The following is a 21471-nucleotide window of genomic DNA, read 5'->3' as shown; positions in this document are numbered from 1 at the left end:
TGTTCGTTTGTTTGTTTTAATTTCGCGTAAAGCTACTCGAGGGCTATCTGTGCTAGCCGTCCCTAATTTAGCAGTGTAAGACTAGACGGAAGGCAGCTAGTCATCACCACCCACCACCAACTCTTGAGCTACTCTTTTACCAACAAGTAGTGAGATTGATCGTAATATTATAACGCCCCCATGGCTGAGAGGGGGAGCATGTTTGGTGCGACGGGGATTCGAACCCACAACCCTCGTATTACAAGTCGAGTGCCTTAACCACCTGGCCATACCGGGCTTAATGTGCTCCATTAAAAATATTTGTGTAGTTGAAAATTCACCTATATAAGTAAGTGTTTAAATGAATAATATTATTATTATGTGTGTGTGCGTGTGTATTTAAGGTTATAAAATTTCTTTCCAAAATTGATAAATGTATTTACTATAATATTCTTCCTCTTGTGAAATGTTTGTTACTTCGCCTGTATATATGAGGTGCAGGGGCGTAGATTTTTTACACCCGATGGGAGGGGGGAGAATTTTGCCACCACTTATGTGGACTGTTCAATTTGCAAATTGGTAATCTCTGATTACGTGGACCTGAAAGCTGTAAACATACAGTCACAATTTTGTTCTCATGATACTTCAAGGTTTCCATGAAGGTTTGTATAAGTGAGCTGTTGTGAACAGTTTTCAAAATGTTAATAGAATAAAGTCAAATGTGTCACAAATTAACTGCCACATGAATTTATTCCTGCACACTGTACAGTATAAAAGATGGCCATTACACTTGACAAGGTTACTAATAACTTTCATTGCATAACTTATGTTTTCAAATATTAATAAAATTAGTAATTACCCTTGTAAATAAGTTTATATCTACTGAAAAACTGTTCACGTTGTTTGATAAAAATAATTAAAATGTCTTTGCGAACTCTTGAAAATTGCACATCAATACAATGTAGCACATAATTATTCATACTTTTCATTGAAGTAAGATTCATTTAGTCCTTTAGTCTTCGTGTTCCCAAACGTAAACCTCCTTTGTGATGATTTGTTTATGAATTCTTTCATAAGATCATCTATATTTGTTTTGTCGACCTCATCTTTGTGAGTGTGACAAACTGCCACATGGTTGAGGCGGAACTGAGACATAGTTGACCTTAACCACGTCTTCAACCGTCTTAATGAAGAAAAGCTGCGTTCACATTCGCAGCTGGATACTGGACATACAAGCAGAATTTTCATCAGAACAAATACTTCACTAAACATCTGCTGGCTTGTTTCATGCATTTTACAGTATGCATCCTTCGCACCTTTCAGAAATACTGCTTTTGTTGTTCCTTTGAGCATGAGCAACTGAAACTCGAGCCGTGGTGCAGAGATTTCTGGATACAAGTTTATAACCGAGTTGTCAGACTTGCCAGATGTGATCATGTTCTCAAGTGCCAGATATTGCCTCAAGTCATTATTGTCTGCATTAAATCTGGTGGTCACATGTTTTATGACTGTGTCCACAAATTCAAAATATTGGCTTCTGTAGTAATCTCGAGCTGTTGCAGAATGGTGTGCTGAGCCATCACCTGTGATCCTTCTGGGGAGTCTGCGAATGCGAGGTAGTTCAATAGGCACCAGATCTAGGAAAGTTACCTTTTTCTCAGCTTCATCAAATATCTTGTTGTAATTCTCCTCTGTTCGCAATACCCGCAATTGCTCAACTGTCATTGCAGATGCTTCAATCATGCCAGAAACTATCGCTGATTTTGCTTGGAATGCACGGTTTAGTTCCTCTAATGCAGCTAATGGATGCTGAGCCATCAACAATCCTAAAACTGCCTTTTCTTTGTCAAATCTGTCCAGCAGACCTCATGCAGACACTGTAGTGATCATTAGCACATGTAATTGCAGATATGCGGCAAAACCAGCGTGTTGGACACAGTGGGCGGATGTATTTAACTGGACCATTGTGGCTGTCTGACGATACAATATTTTCAAAGATTGTCTTGTATTTGCCTGACCTCTGAAGCAAGACACCAAGTTCATGTACCCACTGGATAGAATCTCGAACACATGCACAAGCTTCAACTGCATGTTGCATTATTAAATTAGCCTTGTGGCTCCGTAGTGAAAAAACAAAGCTGACAGTTACTTCTCTTTTATTTTTGCCTGGAATCCACTGTACACACCACTCATGTTAGCGGCTCCATCATAAGTTTGTGCTCTTAATCCTGACAGTGGTAAATTGAGACTAGTCAGTACATCAACTATAGTCGAGGATATTGTTTCACCAATTGTATTGTACAAACAAAGAAATGTCTCATGAACGTCAAGGTTCTCATCTACGTATCGTACACATATTGTTTCCTGTTCGGCACCTGTATCATCTTGAGTGCCATCAACCATTAGTGCAAAGATTTTACTTTGCTGCACTTCGTGTGCTGTGTTCCTCAGTTTTTGATGGCTGAACATCTCCATTATTTCATTCTGAGCCTGGGGTGATGTGAATGTGGATTTCTTTGACAAGTAGGCCGTCAACTCAGGATCTTCCTCTTCCAGGAGCTTTATTAACTGCAGGAAGTTCCCCTCCGTATCAGTATGTTCACGTAATGCTAAACCTTGACGCAGTAAGAAATGTAAACTTCTAAATATTTTGGCTGGACTTCTTTTGCATTCTTCCTGCTGCTTCTTGTTTCCATCATGTAGCTGGACAGTCACCGGAGTTACATCAAGTGAACATTCTGGAGATATAGCGAATCTGTGCTGAGAGGAGGATTGGTGTTCGTTGAATTTCTGTTTTGACTTTTTCCAGTTGCAAAAATCGGTGGATATGAAGGTATAATCCACTGGCCTCTCCAATTTCCCTGTAAAAAGGCCTCTATTTTCCGCCTTGGCACAATGAAAGCATATGACGTTTTGAGTCTGACTGTCGAAGTGCAGCCATGGGAACTTATCAAACCACTTGCCCTAGAAGTTGATATTTTGAGATTTTGCTTTCTGTCGTGGTATTAGTTGTGCGTCTGGATGATATGGCTTTCTACACTGTATCTGTGGAGTGTCAGATTTTTCATTACTGCACAAAGCTGTTTCACAACTATCTGGTGGTTCATGATGTGCAGTAGTTGCACAAGCATTTTCAGACTCGTCCTTTGATGAACATGGTATTTCCTGTAACGACAAGTTTCTTTGCCTTTGCTTCAGGTTGTTGGATTATCTGCATCTGCATTGTCACTTGTAGTACTATTGACTGGCTTGCAGAACTGTCTAATATCGGAAAGTTTCAGATGCTTGCTTGTCATAATTGGAATCTGTTTCCCAGATGACTCAACAGGCTAAATACAGTCTTTATTGAAAAACTCTAACGTACAACGAACGAAGATAGAACAGAATGGAAGTAGGACTGAACTGTGCAATGTACTTAAGTCAAACGCGCAAACCTCACAGTGACTACCGAGCCGACTGACCGCCTGAGCATCGCTGGGACAATACAATAATGTGTGCTAGTTACAACACAAGTAATTACAAGTTTCTCGAAAATACTTAAACAATCACAAATGACTGACTAGTTGTTCCTTTCGCTAAGTCTGTCGGTATTAGTTCAACTTACGAATTAGTTTTTCTCGAACTTGTTGCATCTATTTTATCTTTCTAATTTCTTTATCTCTAGGTGTGAAAACATCCTAGTAAACCTTTCCGGTATGCTTAATCATGGCCTGTCCAATAAGAAGACTGAAGTTCTGACCAAGGGCCAATTAGAGTTTAGTCCTTTAATTAAGCCACTGGTCAGATTAGAACACGTGTTTCAAAACTAAATAACGATGTAAACCAAAAACAAGAATAAATCCTCAACAACCGCCAAACTTTAACTTCTTTCAGACAAGTGTAGAGTAAATTTATCTTTGAACCTTTTTTCTTTTCGTTTTTATATTATTTATACTAGCGTAAAAAACTTGTTCAAAATGAGAGGAAACACTGAGAACCAAATCTATTTTGTATCACACTGGCGATGCACAAAAGAATGAATAGTAAATATATAAAATTACCTTTTCTAGGAACATGTTACATGTTGTTCTTGAATGTACTACATGTAACTGAACAAATATGATGCATATTGACGCGACCCGGCATGCATGGCTAGGTGGGTTAAGGCTGCGACTCGTAATCTGAGGGTCGCGGGTTCGCATCCCCGTCGCAACAAACATGCTCGCCCTTTCAGCCGTGGGGTCGTTATATTGTGTCATTCAATCCCACTCTTCGTTGGTAAAAGAATAGCCCAAGAGATGGCGGTGGGTGGTGATGACTAGCTGCCTTTCATTACTGAATTAGGGACGGCTGGTGCAGCTGGCTCTCGTGTAGCTTTGAGCGAAATTAAAAACACACAAAAACATATTATTGCCTTTGGATATAGTATTAAAACACACGATGAACGTATGATTACATACACATCTCTTTTTTTTCTTCTAGAGAGAAGCCGTCCTCTTTCCTACAGATAATTGATAATTTCAGTCTGTTCTAATAAAGGCTTTTTGGATGTGTACTAAACACTTACATTTTAATGCAGGCTTTGGTTTAAACAGTAATCATTTACCTATCTGGTGTGTCTTGTGTCACGAACCTCCATTAGAATATAAACAACATCAATTTAAAAAAGGTCATTGGAAAGGAAATACAAATATCCGGACTCTGTAAGAAATAGAACACAGAAAGACCATCGGTTATACATGAATATTTTCAAATAACTTCTGTCTTACTGAATCTGCAGACTAAACCAAAACACAATCAATATATAACTCGCAATATATGGCAAAACAATGCACAAATAATAAATATTATGAAAGAACGATGACAACCAAAAGGAATGTACATGAATAACTATTATAGTTTAAAATAGATGCATGATAGACCTAATAGTGGATAGAAAGTACTGTTAACTAGTTCATGGTAAGTACAGTATGATGCATTAGCTATAATAATATATATATATATGTATTATAGTTTAAAATAGATACATGATAGACCTAATAGTGGATAGAAAATACTATTAACTAGTTCATGATAAGTATAGTATGATGCATTAGCTATAATAATATATATGTATATATTGTGACACAAAACCAATACAATATCTCTCGTTAAATGACGTAAAACAAATATTCTTTGAACAATATACATAACTATTTTATTTCATTTTACATAGTTTAACCAAAAACTAAAACATTAAAAATGTTGAATTTACTTTACTAAATACGAAGCAACAATTAATTTCATAAATATGCTATACTCTTTGTGTAAGTTGATCTTTGTATTTCAGAATGTCTGGTATGGGTATCAACACTATTTGATAAGCAGAGAACAACGTTTCGACCTTCCTAGGTCACCTTCAGGTTAACAAAGAGAGTTTGCAACTGATTGTTGATGGACACAGTCTCAGGGATGTGGGTATAAACGGGTACGGGATTGTAGGAGGCGTTGCAGTTGGATGTTAGGTTTCAATTAGTATAGGCATAAAGGTGTTCCTGTATATTGGTTTAATTTCGGTTTTAGTTGCTATATAAGTAGGACTTCTTTGATTTTGCGTTTGTTTATTTTTGTTTTCTTGGTTAGTATCTGGGAGTTTTCTGTGGTTATGCTGTGTTTATTTGATTTTCACTGTTCATGTGAAGGTGTTTTCCTGTGTTCTTTGAATCTGTTTCCTTTTTTGTCTGCTTGTTTCTCCAGTACAGAAGTCATGGCAGTTGTTGCACTGTATTTTATAAATTATGTTGGTTTTGTGTTTGTCATTAGTTTTTACATAATACGGACTTTGTACCTGGTTTTTGAATAAATTTGGTGTTCACTGAAATGCTATGTTTCGTTCTACGTTTTTTCCAAATGTTGGTTACTTTTTCGCTGATGTCGGGAACATATAGTACGCAGCAGTCTCAGGTTTTGTAGTTTGTTGCATCTTGGGGCTTAATGTTCTTTATTTGTTGTTGATCTAGGTGTGTGCGGGTAAGTTTTTCCACGAGTTTTTGAGGAAATTTGTTGATGTTAATGAAATGTTGTTTTATTTTATTTTACTTCAACGTCAGTTTCATCGGGAGAGCATAAATTTGTGGTTGTGTTTATTTGGTTTTTTAAATTGTTGAGTTTTTCTATTTCATGTGCTGAGTCTCAGGGAAAGTATAATACAGTATGGGTGATGTTTCTCGTCATCAAGAATACATTGACCTTTGCATATTGCCAGCATATGTGCAACCACATGTCTCTCCTCTGCCCCTGTGTATCTGGCATATGTTTTATTCAACTTAAACACATTCTTACATTTGCGAAGTTTTCCTCAGCTGTTGATAAGGAACCAGCAAACTTAATATATTTCCATAATGCTAAACTAAAGAGCATCAAATGGCTTTGAATTTTAGGTACTTGAATTTCATCTTAACATAACCATTTTCCAATTTGCTGAAATGCACCGATTTTGTATTTATGACAATACTCACTTCTAAGCCCGGCATGGCCAGGTGGGTTAAGGCGTTCGACTCGTAATCTTTAAACAAATGATGTAATAAAAGAATGGTGCGTTGAGGTTCACTAAATCCATGTCATGAAACTTATTGTATGTAATTGGCAATAGCTATTTGATATAGCAAATTTCACTAACTTTATTCACATGTATGTAGGGGCAGGGGAGTCTCTCCCTGAAAATGAAGTGCTCTACAAATGTGTATGAATAAATAAACACTGTAACACTTACTCTCGTCTGTGTGTATTTATATATTAAAATCATTATTTTGGGGTTTACATACTAAGTTTGAAACTATGCCTATTTTATTTCGAGACAGTTTTGTCTGAAATTGAAATTTATCTTTTTAGGGTTACATGTCTGTTTATTCTTGAAATTCAAAGAAATATAAACTTGCTGTTTGTGTAAATAATAAAATAATGTAGAATAGCTATTTCTCTGTATATATTTTATTTGCGTATTTTATATATCATTATTCATTATTTTCAAATGTAATTTTAGGATGAGAATACTTAGCGGAGATCTTTAACTGTTTGTTTTTCGATGTTCCTCTTTACTTGCTTTTCTTCATGTCTGGTGAAAGTTCATTAGCATATTTTTTGTTATGACGTTCTGAAGAAAGTAGTGTTACTTTTCAGTTGAAATACAAAAGTAAATTATGTATTTTTTTTCTAAATACGAATAAAAACTTATTTCTCTTTAAAATAAGAAACTTTTTTCTTTACAGATCTATGCCTTTAGATTAACATTATTCAACATATAATGATTAACCCTTACCCCATGTCCGATTTGATAAAAATCTTCAGCTTACTTAACACAATATTCACCTATACTGCCGAAAGCTCGGAAAACTGGATCTGGATATTTCCTTTATACATATAGCGAAATGCCTATATGTATGATTCAAATTTGTTCGAGAAAATGTATCTAATATTTGTTGCAATTCTGACATTTTTGCTTTAAGTAATGTATCAAACAGTTCTTTAAAATATTTCTAGTCCTAATAACAAAATGACAAATCTGGTATATTCTTATTATCTGGTATTTATACTATACTTTTTTCTTTCTTTTTTTTTTACTTTCTAACCCAGAAACTGAAGAAAGTCTTAATTTTTCCTCCTTTAATATCACAATTCAAAATAAAGGATAAACTTTCTAATTGTATAACGTGGCTTTCCACTGTGGCACAAGTACCCGTAGATATTTGGGACCACCACTTATCCTAGATACAGCGTCTGTATAATGCCTTGACGGACGAATCAGGAGCAAGCGGTTTTACCGACTTATTATGTATCAGTTCGTTACATAATAAGAAGACATTGTGAGAAGTATTATCTAAGTCTGACTAGCAGTACGTAGAAAATGAACAATAAATATAACTTCCAACGAAAATTATATTAAGAGTTAACAATGACAGTTATTTTTCTTGCCTCTAAGTCTCTTCCTCTCGTTTCAACTTGTGTCACTCCAGAAATTTTTATCTTACAAGTGTTGACTTATTGTCAGGGTAACAAAATCTGAGATCTGTTGTATGTCCTCGATACTAGAGAATGGATTTTTTGTTGAAATGATGTGGGAAATAACATTTTTGTGGTTCCTCTAAACCAAACGATTTTAGGAACTAACAGGAGTGTGACACCTTCCTAGTACGGTTGACTCCCTTTGAATTCAACCATCATTTTGAGATCAGGCAGAAAAAGATGCAATAAAGGAAGGGTGAAAAATGTGACAGGTGGGTATCTGTCAGAAATACATTTTCAGTCTAAGATACACAAATCATGTATCTTTGCGCGAAGTTTAAAACAAACAAACGAACCTGTATAAAGGTGAAAGAAAACTCTAAAGAACGGAATACTACAGTTAGAACATCTAGAGTAACTCTGACTTGTGTGAAAAAAACTGACAATAACAGAATATTGCAGATACTTGTAATACGTAAATAGAAAACTAAAGTAATGAAAATGGATCATGACATATCATTTTCTGCACACTTAGCTTTAAGATAAGTAAAACATTCTTTCAGTTGAATACCAGAAGAAATATTAAAGATTTTTATGAACCATGCATAGACTGCGAGAAGAGAAAACAAGGCTCTGCTTTAGAATAACTGCTCGGCATGGCCGGATGGTTAAGATGTTCGACTCGTAATCCGAGGCTCGTGGATTCGAATATCAGTCACACCAAACATGCTCGCCCTTTCAGCCATGAGGGCGTTATGACTGACGGTAAACCCCACTCTTTGTTGATAAAAGAGTATTCCAAGAGTTGGTAGTGGGTGGTGATAACTAGCTGCCTTCCCTCTAGTCTTACACTGTTAGATTATGGACGCTTAGAGCAAGTAAGCCTCGTGTAGCTTTGCGCGAACTTCAAAAACAAAGAAGGAAAAAATAATTACAATAACTTAAGGAGAATGTCAAGTTTAATTGTGTCTTTTTAGTTATTGCATGTTATGCATTCCCAGAGTTAAAATAGGAAACATTATAAAGCTAGCGAAATTGTGGAAAGAACCATATAGAATCATAAAACAAACAAGCCCAGTTAGGTTAAAAATGGTAAAATGTTATCAACTGCATCAGTATGAATGTTTAATTGATGAAGGATAAACTGACAAATAGGACGAGGATATACAAAATGAGCTTTTTTCACTCCCCAGTGGCACAGCAGGATATCTGCTGATGTACAACGCTATTCGAGTGTATTGGATTTAGTAATATATTAGGTAATATATCTTGTGATATACAATTATGATAATGTATATTACTGTTTGATGACAGTATTATTGCTTTGAAAAACATTCATTATGTACGAATTATGTAGTACATTATATTGACAGCATCTAATTTTAAATACGGTTAGAAATGTAAATGAATATTATTATCTGACTGATTTAATGAGTTGTAGTAACGAATAAAATATAATATTTATATTATGGTGAAATAACTAATCGTGAAACTATTATTCGGTCAATATTAGGGTTGCGTTATAGTATGAATCAAATCACTAAATATTTTAGATGGATTAATACAACCGTTGTTCAGTGCAACAAGAAAAGTAAGACACATGGAAGTTTAGTGGTAAAATTTCTATTGATGATAAACATTTATTTAAGAAGGAAGAACTGATGCATTTTACACTATTTTCAAATTCCTCAAGAGAAGAAAATCAAAATTTTATAAACTTTCATGTGGGATTTACATACAAGTAATATGAATAAAAATTGAGCACATCTGATAAATGCGTACCAGAAGTTACATAATAATGCTTGACTATTAAAGGAACATATACGTCAAGTATAAATAAACGAAAATGATATTAAGAAACAACTGTTTACCTTATCTACAAACTGACGCCACCGTATTAGGAAAAAAAGCTCCTTGAAAAGTTTATATTAACTTCAATACAAATCGTACATGAGGCATTAATCGAAACTTTGACGTTTAGAAAGAGAGTTACAGGAAAACAGGCTGTCGATTTACCATCTTTGACTATGATCAATTATTAAAGAGTTTGCAAAAATCATCCAACCTAGTGTCAGATCTTTATTGAGGGATAGATGTGTACACTATTTGGTAAGTGGTAAGAACATTAAAGAAATATATTTAATAATCAATATTTCTGGGTTAGAAGTCGGTCCCTGAACACAAAGTTAGGAAGTTATTGGAATTGCTGTCGATTATTCAGCTGACCCAACTGTACCTGAAACTATGATGAGGTTTGTTTATTTGTTTTTTTAATTTCGCGCAAAGCTAAACGAGGGCTATCTGCGCTAGCCCTCCGTAATTTAGCAGTATAAGACTAGAGGGAAGGCAGTTAATCATCATCACCCACCGTCAACTCTTGAGATACTCTTTTACCAATGATTAGTCGATTGACGGTCACATTATAACGTCCCTACAGCTGAAAGGGCGAGCATGTTTGTGTGATGGGAATTCGAACCCGCGACCCTCAGGTTACGAGTCGAACGCCTTAACCCACCTGGTCGTGCCGGGCCGCATCAATATCTTTTATGTTAGCTCAGTTATATGTAGTACATTCAAGAACAACATGTAACATGTTCCTCGAAAAGGTAATTTTATATATTTACTATTCATTCTTTTGTGCATCGCCAGTGTGATACAAAATAGATTTGGTTATCAGTGTTTCCTCTCATTTTGAACAAGTTTTTACGCTAGTATAAATAATATAAAAACGAAAAGAAAAAAGGTTCAAAGATAAATCTACTCTACACTTGTCTGAAAGAAGTTAAAGTTTGGCGGTTGTTGAGGATTTCTTCTTGTTTTTGGTTTACATCGTTATTTAGTTTTGAAACACGTGTTCTAATCTGACCAGTGGCTTAATTAAAGGACTGAACTATAATTAGCCCTTGGTCAGAACTTCAGTCTTCTTATTGGACAGGCCATGATTAAGCATACCGGAAAGGTTTACCAAGATGTTTTCACACCTAGAGATAAAGAAATTAGAAAGATAAAATGGATGCTACAAGTTCGAGAAAAACTAATTCATAAGTTGAACTAATACCGACAGACTTAGTGGAAGGAGCAACCAGTTATCAGCGACTGTTAACCAAATTTCATTATAAAATATCACTCTTATAACGTACACGTAGCTAAAGATGCGGCACACCAAAGTCCTTCAGATTATCAGTCCGAAACTGTAATTACTAAAACGTATTCGAAATATTATTCCATAAAAAAGGTTATTTTGTGGTAAGCTTATTGTAGTGTTCATAATTTAAAAACTGATCAGTTAGTAGAAAGCTACAATATGTTTCAATATGAATGATTAAGTTTGTTTGGAATTAAACACAAAGCTACGCAATTCTATTACCACAAATAACAATAAATACACTCGGGATGATCAAAAGGTAAGAGCAATGTTGGAATTGAATTAGATAATAATTTAAAATGGAAGTGGTCGAGTAGAGAAAACGACGGACCGATTCATGTGCGTGAAGGTGGAAACCGAGGATTGGTTGAAGAACTTAGTGTCTGGTTATGGTCTGCAGATAGAATGCTCCGTCGAGAAGTTGAAGAAAAACTAGAGGATATAATTGTAGGGATGCCAGAAAGTGGGATGTTGATGGTGGGAAGATACCTGGGTAAGATAAAAAGTGGGACACATGAGAAGAGAATATATGGAATAAAAAAACGTGAAAGGAGAGATATGACTAAAAATGACAGGAAGTGTAATGTGTTCCTGACAAATACCGGGTTCCGAATGAGAGTGATACCTTATCACTTACAGAAGGTACCAGTACCAGACTCAGATTGGTTACATCATAGTCCGAATGGAGGACAGAAAAAAACGTTGAATGTTAAGTGATACCAGGAGCAACAGTATCCTACCAACATCGAATGTACATAATGAATAATAAGAATTAGAAAAAGAGGAAAGGAGTCGAGAATATTAAGGTGTGGAAGGAGTGATGAAGAGATATACAGAAAGAGCTGAAAACAAACGGACCCGAACAGCTTGATGTATGGTGGTGGAACGAAAATGAACAGCAAACTATCAAGTAGAAAAAAAGCTTTCAAGGAACAAAAGATGAGGAATGATGTCTGTTCAAGAATGGCGTACAAAAAGTAAAATGGAGGGAAGAGACCGGTGGTAATGGCGAAGAATGAGATAGTTAAAAGTTTGTATGACAACATAGAGATATCAAAATGGGAAGGAAATTATAATGGATTTAACTTTATATTTTTAATTTAATACCTACGCTTGTTTCAGTATAGTTTTCTTTTTTGCATGTGACGTATACTGATGGGTGTGGATTGCGCAAGTCCTGGATGTTCTTTAAATTTTTATAATATTCTTTAGAATAAGCATCAACGATATGTTTGTTTGTTTTGGAATTTCGCACAAAGGTACTCGAGGGCTATCTGTGCTAGCCGTCCCTAATTTAGCAGTGTAAGACTAGAGGGAAGGCAGCTTGTCATCACCACCCACCGTCAATTCGTTACTTTTACCAACGAATAGTGGGATTGATCGTCACATTATAACGCCCCCCACGGCTGGGAGGGCGAGCATGTTTGGCGCGACTCGGGCGCGAACCCGCGACCCTCGGATTACGAGTCGCACGCCTTACGCGCTTGGCTATGCCAGGCCTAGCATCAACAATATTTGTTTCATGAAAACACTAGCTCATTTTGAAACATTCGAAAGTCTCGTGTTAATCGTATAATAGCAGCTAACCGAGAGATAGTAGAAGATTATTATTGGTCAGCTACAGTCAGTATACAATAAGCCTCGGAAGCTATAATTGTGATTAACGCTTATTAACTGGAAAACTACAGAAGCTGACCAGGAACTAAACAGAAACTGTTTAACGTCAGTAAATTTCGCACGTTAGAATTTCTAAAAGAACGTTAAATATTGCCACTGATGAAACTTACGTGTACTTCAAACTTCGAATCCCCGTCGTATCAAACATGCTCGCCCTTTCAGTTGTGGGGACGTTATGATGTGGCCCACAGTCCCACTATTTGTTGGCGAAAGAGTAGTCCAAGAGTTTACGATGGGTGGTGATGACTATTTGCCTTCCTTCTAGTCTGGCACTGCTAAATTAGGGATGGTTAGTGCAGATATCCTTGGTGTAGCTATGTGAAAAATTAAAACAAAACCAACAAAAACAACAAGCTTCAAGCTCAGCTTGCCGTCAAAAGAAGTGTACATGTGTATCAACAAAGAGGTTATTCGTTCTCTATGACTGTCGATAAAAGATTCAGTTCTACACCCGATATAAAACTCAGTATTCTTTATAAGTCTGTAAAACTCTTGTATTTAAATCATCATTTGTAACTACTATTAATAATAACCGTGTAGTTTTGTGCGAAATTCAAAAACAAACATCATAATTTTGAAGAAATAACCAACGTATATCAAAGAAAAAAAAAAACAAAACAAAAAAACAACTTCGTCTGACGGTGTTAACATAAACGTTTATATTTTGTTTACCATATATGGATTACCAATAATATGTTTTCATTTTCGAAAGTTAACTATTTTTCGAATTTAGAAAACTGAATTATTTTCAGCACCCATTAAGAATGTTCAAACTTTATGCATTTCAGTTTTGATTAAACTAAACATTTTCCGTGCTTTAACTGATTTTGTGGAGAAGGTGAAATTTGAAACATGTGGATTTTTCATTAATTACTTTCATACTATTTCATAAACGTTAATTTTTGTTATAGAGAGTTAAACAAAATAGGAGAACTTAGAAAAATATATAATGTTTGCTGTTGTTTTTTTTCTTAAGAATTTTCCAGAAAGTTTGACGATACAGTTTAATTTCATTGAACTAAAGGGTGTTCGCACTACTTCATTAGGTTAGCGATATCAATCAGCTAGAATCATAGCTATAATTATGTGAAAATAAAAATAGAGGATCCAATTACTTTCTACGTGGGGATCACTCTTTTGTAGTTACGCTAAGGTTATCTGTGGTGATAATAGTTTAGTCTTAGTCGCTCATTTAATGTTATAAATTACTTGTTAGAACGCATTTAGGAACATTACTTGTTTCAATACTTAGAAGTGAATCAGCCCCTGGTGGCTCAGCAGAAAGTCTGAGGTATTATGAAGTTTAAAATTTTGTTCTGATACACAAATAGCTTTGTGGGTAACAACAAACAAATAAGTCAGTTATAACAGTTATTATTTAGATTTTCGTGTTCACTGAGCTTCATGAGCTTCCTGCAGTTGTTATATTTGATATCTCATTTATCATGACAATGTGGGAAAATTTTAAATTTCGAAAAACCACAGTAATTATTGAATGATAAACTTATGAGAATCGGTTCTACTTAAATGGGATATTGCGTGAAAAATGAATTTGTAATAATAGAAGCTCTGCAACATAGCCGAGTGATTATAGGTGACGCTTCATAAATTAGCGCTCGTAAGATCGATTAATGATTCCACAATGAAACAAAAGTTTTACTTTTTCTTGTTCCTGGGTAGAAAGTGTTATTTCCCAATTGCTTTTGCCTAAAGTAAATGAAAAAGACATTTTTCTCTTCAAACTTTGCTTTTGTGACGTGAGTAATGAAATTTTCAAATTTACCCATTTTAGAACATTTCAGGTAGATTCACTGCTGAGTCGCTGGTAGAGAATTTTCTAGAACTTTCCATAGTAATATACATACAGTGGCTCACCACTCACCATTTCAATTTACTTCTAGCTGCCTAAGTGAACGCACACAGACGTATATCATTTTATCTGATGTTATCTTTGTCTTTGGGACAGCAGGAACACCGCAGCGCACAACAACAGAAAGCACTGGCCACAACGGACAGAATTCTCTGTGGAGAGGCACAAGGTCAAGTGTGAGACACTAGTGGGCCTCTAGAAGGTGTTGTTCACACCATTACACATAAAATTTGGTCTAATGAAACAATATGTCACAACTCTTGATAAGGAGTCAGCAGCCTTCAATTATCTTCGAGACTTCTTCCCTAAACTGCCTGAAGCAAAGGTTAAAGCTAATGATTTCGTTGGAACACAAATACAGAAGATCCTGCAGCGCACGGAATTCCCCAAGAAGCTTAGTATGAAGGTAAAACAAGCTTGGGGCAGCTTTGTCGCAGTGGTTTGAGGCTTCTTAGGCAATCACAAGGCCAAATATTCGGTGGAACTGGTTTAGGCTCTGGTGAAGAACTATGGTAAAATGTACTGCAGGATGTCCATATCCATATCCTTGACGATCATCTTGATAAATTCAAGGAGAACATGGTAGCATACTCAGAGCCGCCAACGGCTCATACAATGTACTTGATTTCATCATAGCACCCAAGGACACAGTAAACAGAATCTCTAACTTTAAAGTACATGATGAAACCACGAGTGACCACTTCCCCATTTCATGTATGATTCACCCGTGTCACCCTGCCGTGGCGTACGTGACTCCCTCTGCATACACCTATACCAAAACAGACTGGCTCACTTTCAATGCTACACTAGACTCATACCTACCCTACCCAATTGAACATGCTAACAACAAAACAGAACGAGACAATTATGTAAATCAAGTTACAGAAGCCATACAGAAAGCCATAAAAAACACAATCCCTAAAACAAGAAGAAAGCAATCACATAATCAATGGACTCTAACACCAGAAATTCACGCACTAATAATCAAACGCAGACAATTAAGACGAACACACTATATTACACGTGATCCATCTATCAAAACACAAATCAACAGAACAAATGCAAAAATTAAACAAGAAATTAAAACAGCAAAAGAAAATAATTGGCAAAACTTCTGTAAAAAACTTAGAAAAAATCAAGAAAAATTCAAAAGAATTTTGGAAAAAATTCAAGAGTATTTCTTCAGACAAAAACACAAATCACATGCTACAACATATCACACACAACAATAAAATCGCAAGGACGGACGTAGAGAAAGCTGACCTATTAGCTGACTACTACGAATCCTCATTTAGCGACCTAAATTCAGTCGACTTTGACACACAACACCATCATCATGTCAACAACTTCATAAATATAAACCAAGCTTCATTCTTACCACGGTTCCCTGGCGAGACACTAGAAGCATACTCAAGTTCAATTAATAGAAAAATAATCATAACTGAACTAAAAATTAATATCAAAAACTTGAAAAATACTTCCCCCGGACATGACCAAATACCAAACATTATTCTGAAAAAAAGCTCTACTCTCCTATTACAACACCTCACAAACATCATGAACATTTCACTAGCAACTGGATATCACCCTGACACTCGGAAAAAATCCATCATAATCACGATCCCAAAGAAACAAACCAACAGAACCAATCCAGATAATTTCCGTCCCATCAGTCTGTTAAGCTGCCTCGGCAAACTGAAGGAGAGAGTTATCTCCAACCGTCTTCTCCATTTTTGTGAATCAAATAACATCCTTCCAGAATCCCAAAATGCCTCCAGGAAAAACAGGCAAACAACAGATCACCTCACACGACTCACCGAATCAGTCTATAAAGCTTTTAACAACAACCAAGTAACCATTGGGGTATTCCTAGATGTTAAAAAAGCATTCGACAGCGTATGGCACAATGCCATCAAATGCAAACTAATTCACCTAAAAATAAATCCCACTATAGTTAAATGGATATCAAATTTCTTAACAGATAGAACACCACAAGTAAAAGTCAATAAAACTATATCTAAATCATTTAATATAACCGCAGGAGTGCCCCAAGGATCAGTCCTCTCTCCACTTCTATATATTATTTTCGTCAGTGACATACCTTTCCCAAATCTAACATACACGCATAATTCACAATACGCAGACGACATCGCTATCTGGAGCACCTCCAGAAACCCAGTGATGGCCATGTCTCGCGTACAAGAATCACTGAACAACGTCTCAACATGGAGTAATAAGTGGAGAGTAGTTTTAAATCCAACCAAAACACAAGCAATCACCTTCTACAGGAAATTAAAAAACAAAAGAAAAATGTAGAAAAAGTAAAATTATCACTCGGAAATACGACCATTAACATGAGCAAAAACATCACATTTCTTGGCATCACTTTCGACACAAAACTAACATGGAAAAAACATGTTAACAATATACATTCATCAATTAGAAAACGGATTTCACACCTAATGACTCTAACCAGTAGACAATCGAAATGTTCACCAAACACCATTATCCAAATATACAAGGCTTACATCTGTCCACTAATAGAGTATGGATGTCAAGTTACACACAATATGTCAAATAACACACTCCAGAAAATCCAAGTTCAACAGAACAGAATACTAAGATCTGCATTCAGTCTACCATCATTCACGCCAGTAAATTATATACATCAAATTAGCAATTTACCAACAATAAGAGATAGACGAACGGAAATATCACACAAATACTATTTAAAAGCAGAAAACAGAAATAAACTAACGGCATCACTATACAAATTAACTAGTGCACCAACAAAATACATTTCACCTTACAACATATTTCAAGAATCACAAATTACACAACAAAATATCTAAAGAACTAAACTCACGTTAATAATATGTATTCTCTTTTTCAGATATCGGGCACAGGACAGGCAAAACTTTCGGCGCCTGTCCTGTGAAAGTGGGTTTTCTCGGGGCACTCCCTTTTCATCCCACAGCAAAAACTTAGGCATTGGATTTTTAGATCCCAGCCCAGGCAATTTTATTGCCAGACCCTGATTCGGGTCGTTTGAGTTCGTGTTCATATTTACTTTGATTTCTGCCTTTCGGGACGGGACCAGGCCGTTCTCTCCGGTGCCGCCTTTGCCTCGGTCTTGGATAACATTAAGAGTGACCTCCTTCACCCAAAAAAGAGTCAAAAATCATTTAATAAATAAATATTTAAAAAACAAAAATAAAAAACTAAACCTAATAACCTTTCACGATAGGGGACGAAGAGGAACCACAACGTTCCTGAACACCCCAGTTGGAGAGAGAATTCTTACGATTTCTCTCTCTCTAAACTAAACCCCTGCCACGTTAGTTTGCGTTTAGCATACTCAGAGGAGCAGGGCAAACGCTTCCACCAAGATGTACTGGACTTTGAACGCCGCTACTTCGAAGCGTGTAACGAAAACAAGTATATTTAGAGCTGATACGTGAAAGTAACGAAAACAAGTATATTTAGAGCTGATACGTGAAAGTGATTTGCATTACAGTCGCAAATCTCGAAAAAACTACTCACTTCTAAACATTTTTGCATAAATTTAGTTTTAATACATGTAAATCTTCATTCATTTATTGTTCTATTTACACCTTATGTAAATGAAAATGAGCAAATTTGCCCGTTATTACATAGGTTAGAAAATTTCTAAATTTCATTATCCTGGTCACAAAAGTAAAGTTTGAAGGGAATAATGGCCATTTTCTGTACTTTTACAACATAAGCAATTAAGTAATAACACATACCATCCAGGGATAAAATTTGTGTTACAAAGCGTTATGAGTGGAGATGATTTTTAACAATGCGAAATGTATATTTTCAATAAAGATACTCACATTTTTATATACATTTCTCTGTATTAATTCATCAATCACTACTCATGTAAAAAGAAGAAAAAACAACCTATTATGGACAAAAATTAAAATATTAAAAAATAAAGTTGTACTTCACAGTAATTAATTAGTTGTCATCGTACTTTTAGTTTTCATGATTTTGGTTGTAAAGTAAGGAAACAAGTGTCAAAAGTCACTTGTTGCTTTGTTGTTCTAGTACAAGTAACCACCTGTTCCTTTATTATTCTAATCACTCTTGGACTTCAGTAAAGAGAGGGTTCAGTAAGAAAAACACTTGTTGTTCTTTATCTTACCGTGAGAGGAGTATGGTTGAAATATCTAGTTTCATTTTTCGATCTAAGTTCAGGCTTAGGCATTACAATGTCACGGTCAATCCCACTATCCGTTGGTAAAAGAGTAGCCCAAGAACTGGCGGTGGGTGCTGATGACTAGTTTTCCAGACTTCCCTCTAGTCTTACACTGCTAAATTTGAAACGGCTAGCGTAAATAGCTCTCGAGTAGCTTTAATAATAGTCCATATTGAGAATGATACATAACACATACCACGGCAACCAATCTCACAGTGTTGACCACTCACATTTCTTTTACACCGTAGCTCTGTGACGAATTTTAGTCTACCTTATCGGGCCTTTCAGAAGACACTTTAATGGACTGTTTGTTTTGAATTTTGCGCAAAGTTAGATAAGGGTCATTTGCACTAGCCGTCCCTAATGGACTGTACGTACGAATCATGTCATGACCTGGTAGTAAGAGCACTCCAATCGCAACTTGTGGGTCGCAAATTAGAATCCTGCCACTATAATGCTCGCCCTTTCTGCTGTCGAGGGCGTTATAGTGTAACGGTCAGTTCCACTTTGCTATGGTAAAGACAGCACAAGAGCTTACAATTCCAAAATTAGGGATAGATAGCTCATATATCCCTCGAGTAAATCTAATAAACAATGTTCTACCATACGAACTAGGTCAGAATCTTGAACAAGAGGTCTTAGAGGACTTGTTTTAGCAAAACCAATACAGTTATAAAACTCACTTGTGTAGTGATAAAATGTTATCACTGAATAGTGTCCCCTTAAAAACGTATTTCATCGCTTCTCAGTATGAACAAATGACGTTAAATTAGTTGCAAAGAAAACAGAAAAATCGTCAATATTACCTGTTCTAAAATAGAGGACAAAAAGGTTAAATACGTAATGATTGAAAATACCAAGTTTGTAATAAAATATAAATTAAGAATTTCTATCATTCTTCTCACCAACTAGGCCCCCATGGTGTATATGGAGTGATTAGTTTCCTGACTGTTTATTAGTCCTTAGTTTCACGGCTTACTCTTTTTTTCAGGGCTTGGAGTTTCAACTGTATGTTATAAGCAATTAATTAACCAAGAAATTCAAAAGCTAAAGATCCACATGCGATTCTGTGCTTAGATTAAAAAAAGTAAAATGCGCTTAAATATCCTTTGTTTTCAATGGACTTCTACAGTAATTCTATTTAATGTTCATTCACAAGTGTCAATTGTAACAATATAATATACTCTGAACCTCCGAGTTAACTTTTCACAATTTAACTGGAGTACTGTATTGTTTTTTAAACCGATGTATCAGAGTGAATAAAAGGAGGAAAAAGAAAGAAATTAACACATTCTCACCTTAATTTACAGACTAACCTGTTGTCAAAATTAGTTTGTATATACAGTTTTAATACTTCACGGTAATAAATGTCCAGTAGATGTCTATCTGGTTTATGTTTTTAAAACGTTAGATAAATAGCTAATATGTGTTAGTTTAGTTAATTATGCAGATAACTCTCACTTCATATGTTAATATCTTAAATATATTTCCTTACAAGTACATATTTTGGCATTCAGCTGCCACCCACACTGAGGCAACGAAACTGAAGAGGAAAGGTTGGAAAAATTGGTTTTGGTTTTGTTTTTGAATTTTGTTTCAAAGCTACACGAGAGCTATCTGCGCTAGCTGTCCCTAATTTATCAGTGTAAGACTAGATAGACGGCAGCTAGTAATCACCATCCACCGCCAACTCTTGGGCTACTCTTTTACTAACAAACAGTAAGATAAAGTTATGTAGACGTGTGTTGGTATAATATTTATAATATACCATACTTTCATTATCCTAATCGTGATACTTTTTTAAGTTATGAGGAAAAACCTACTCACGACGCAGGGGTACGAACACTTTCTGTCGTGACTGTACATTTCTTATTCTGTATGAATATTTGTCTAATATTCTTTGCACATCTGTTTATAAGCAGTGGTTGATGTCTATTCAGTATCATTCTAATATCTTAAAATGGTAATATATATAAAGGTAATTTAAGATATGATTACAAATGTAAATGAAATTGAAATGTCTTTAATATGATGTTAAGATTTAGTTTTCATTGGCTCCCAGAAAATGTAAAGAATGTATGGTAATGAAGAAATGTATTTTTCTTAAAATTTATATTTGAATATTTAGTCAAAGAACTTTTATTTTTGCTATTATTGGTTTATTAAAGGTAGTATACATGTAGATCATATCTTCTATTACAAATGTTGTAAATTAATATCTACGTTACATGTTACATTGTTTAAGCATACAATAATATAATTATTTCATTCATGTAAGTTATAATCTATTTATATATTTTCTCAAGCCATTTCTTATGTGGTAGATGAAAATGATTGATAATTAAGAGATACACATGAACCTCACAAAGTTAACAGGTGAAATCTGTATCACACACATTCCAGTGTCTGGTCGATACAAGTTCAGTATATATTTTCCAGTACATAGTACTTTATTATTATTATCATATACATTCTTGTATTCAAATAAATTCAATCAAATATTGATCCATTGAATATTTGTTTTCTGTCTTCTTTAACAGATTTAATCTTAATGATGCATTTACCTATAGTTAACTTTCTTCACCCGCCTGTTTAATTATTTATTTCACAGTGCATAAA

The 21471-nt window shown here is 35.3% G+C and overlaps 2 long non-coding RNA genes across 2 annotated transcripts in view; one reads left to right on the top strand and one right to left on the bottom strand.

Moving 5' to 3' along the window:
• LOC143238976 (uncharacterized) overlaps nucleotides 1-21471 on the top strand; it is a 29606-nt gene that overhangs the window by 4453 nt on the left and 3682 nt on the right. The gene's annotated exons all lie outside the window — the stretch shown is intronic.
• On the bottom strand, nucleotides 9549-13370 carry LOC143238977 (uncharacterized). Its single transcript, XR_013020875.1, has 2 exons — nucleotides 12871-13370; nucleotides 9549-10919 (listed from the first exon to the last, which is right to left on the bottom strand). It is a non-coding gene; the product is annotated as an uncharacterized LOC143238977 (long non-coding RNA).

This window comes from Tachypleus tridentatus, chromosome 13 (assembly GCF_004210375.1).
Source record: "Tachypleus tridentatus isolate NWPU-2018 chromosome 13, ASM421037v1, whole genome shotgun sequence".
Taxonomy (NCBI): domain Eukaryota; kingdom Metazoa; phylum Arthropoda; class Merostomata; order Xiphosura; family Limulidae; genus Tachypleus; species Tachypleus tridentatus.
This window is presented reverse-complemented; position numbering and strand designations above follow the sequence as displayed.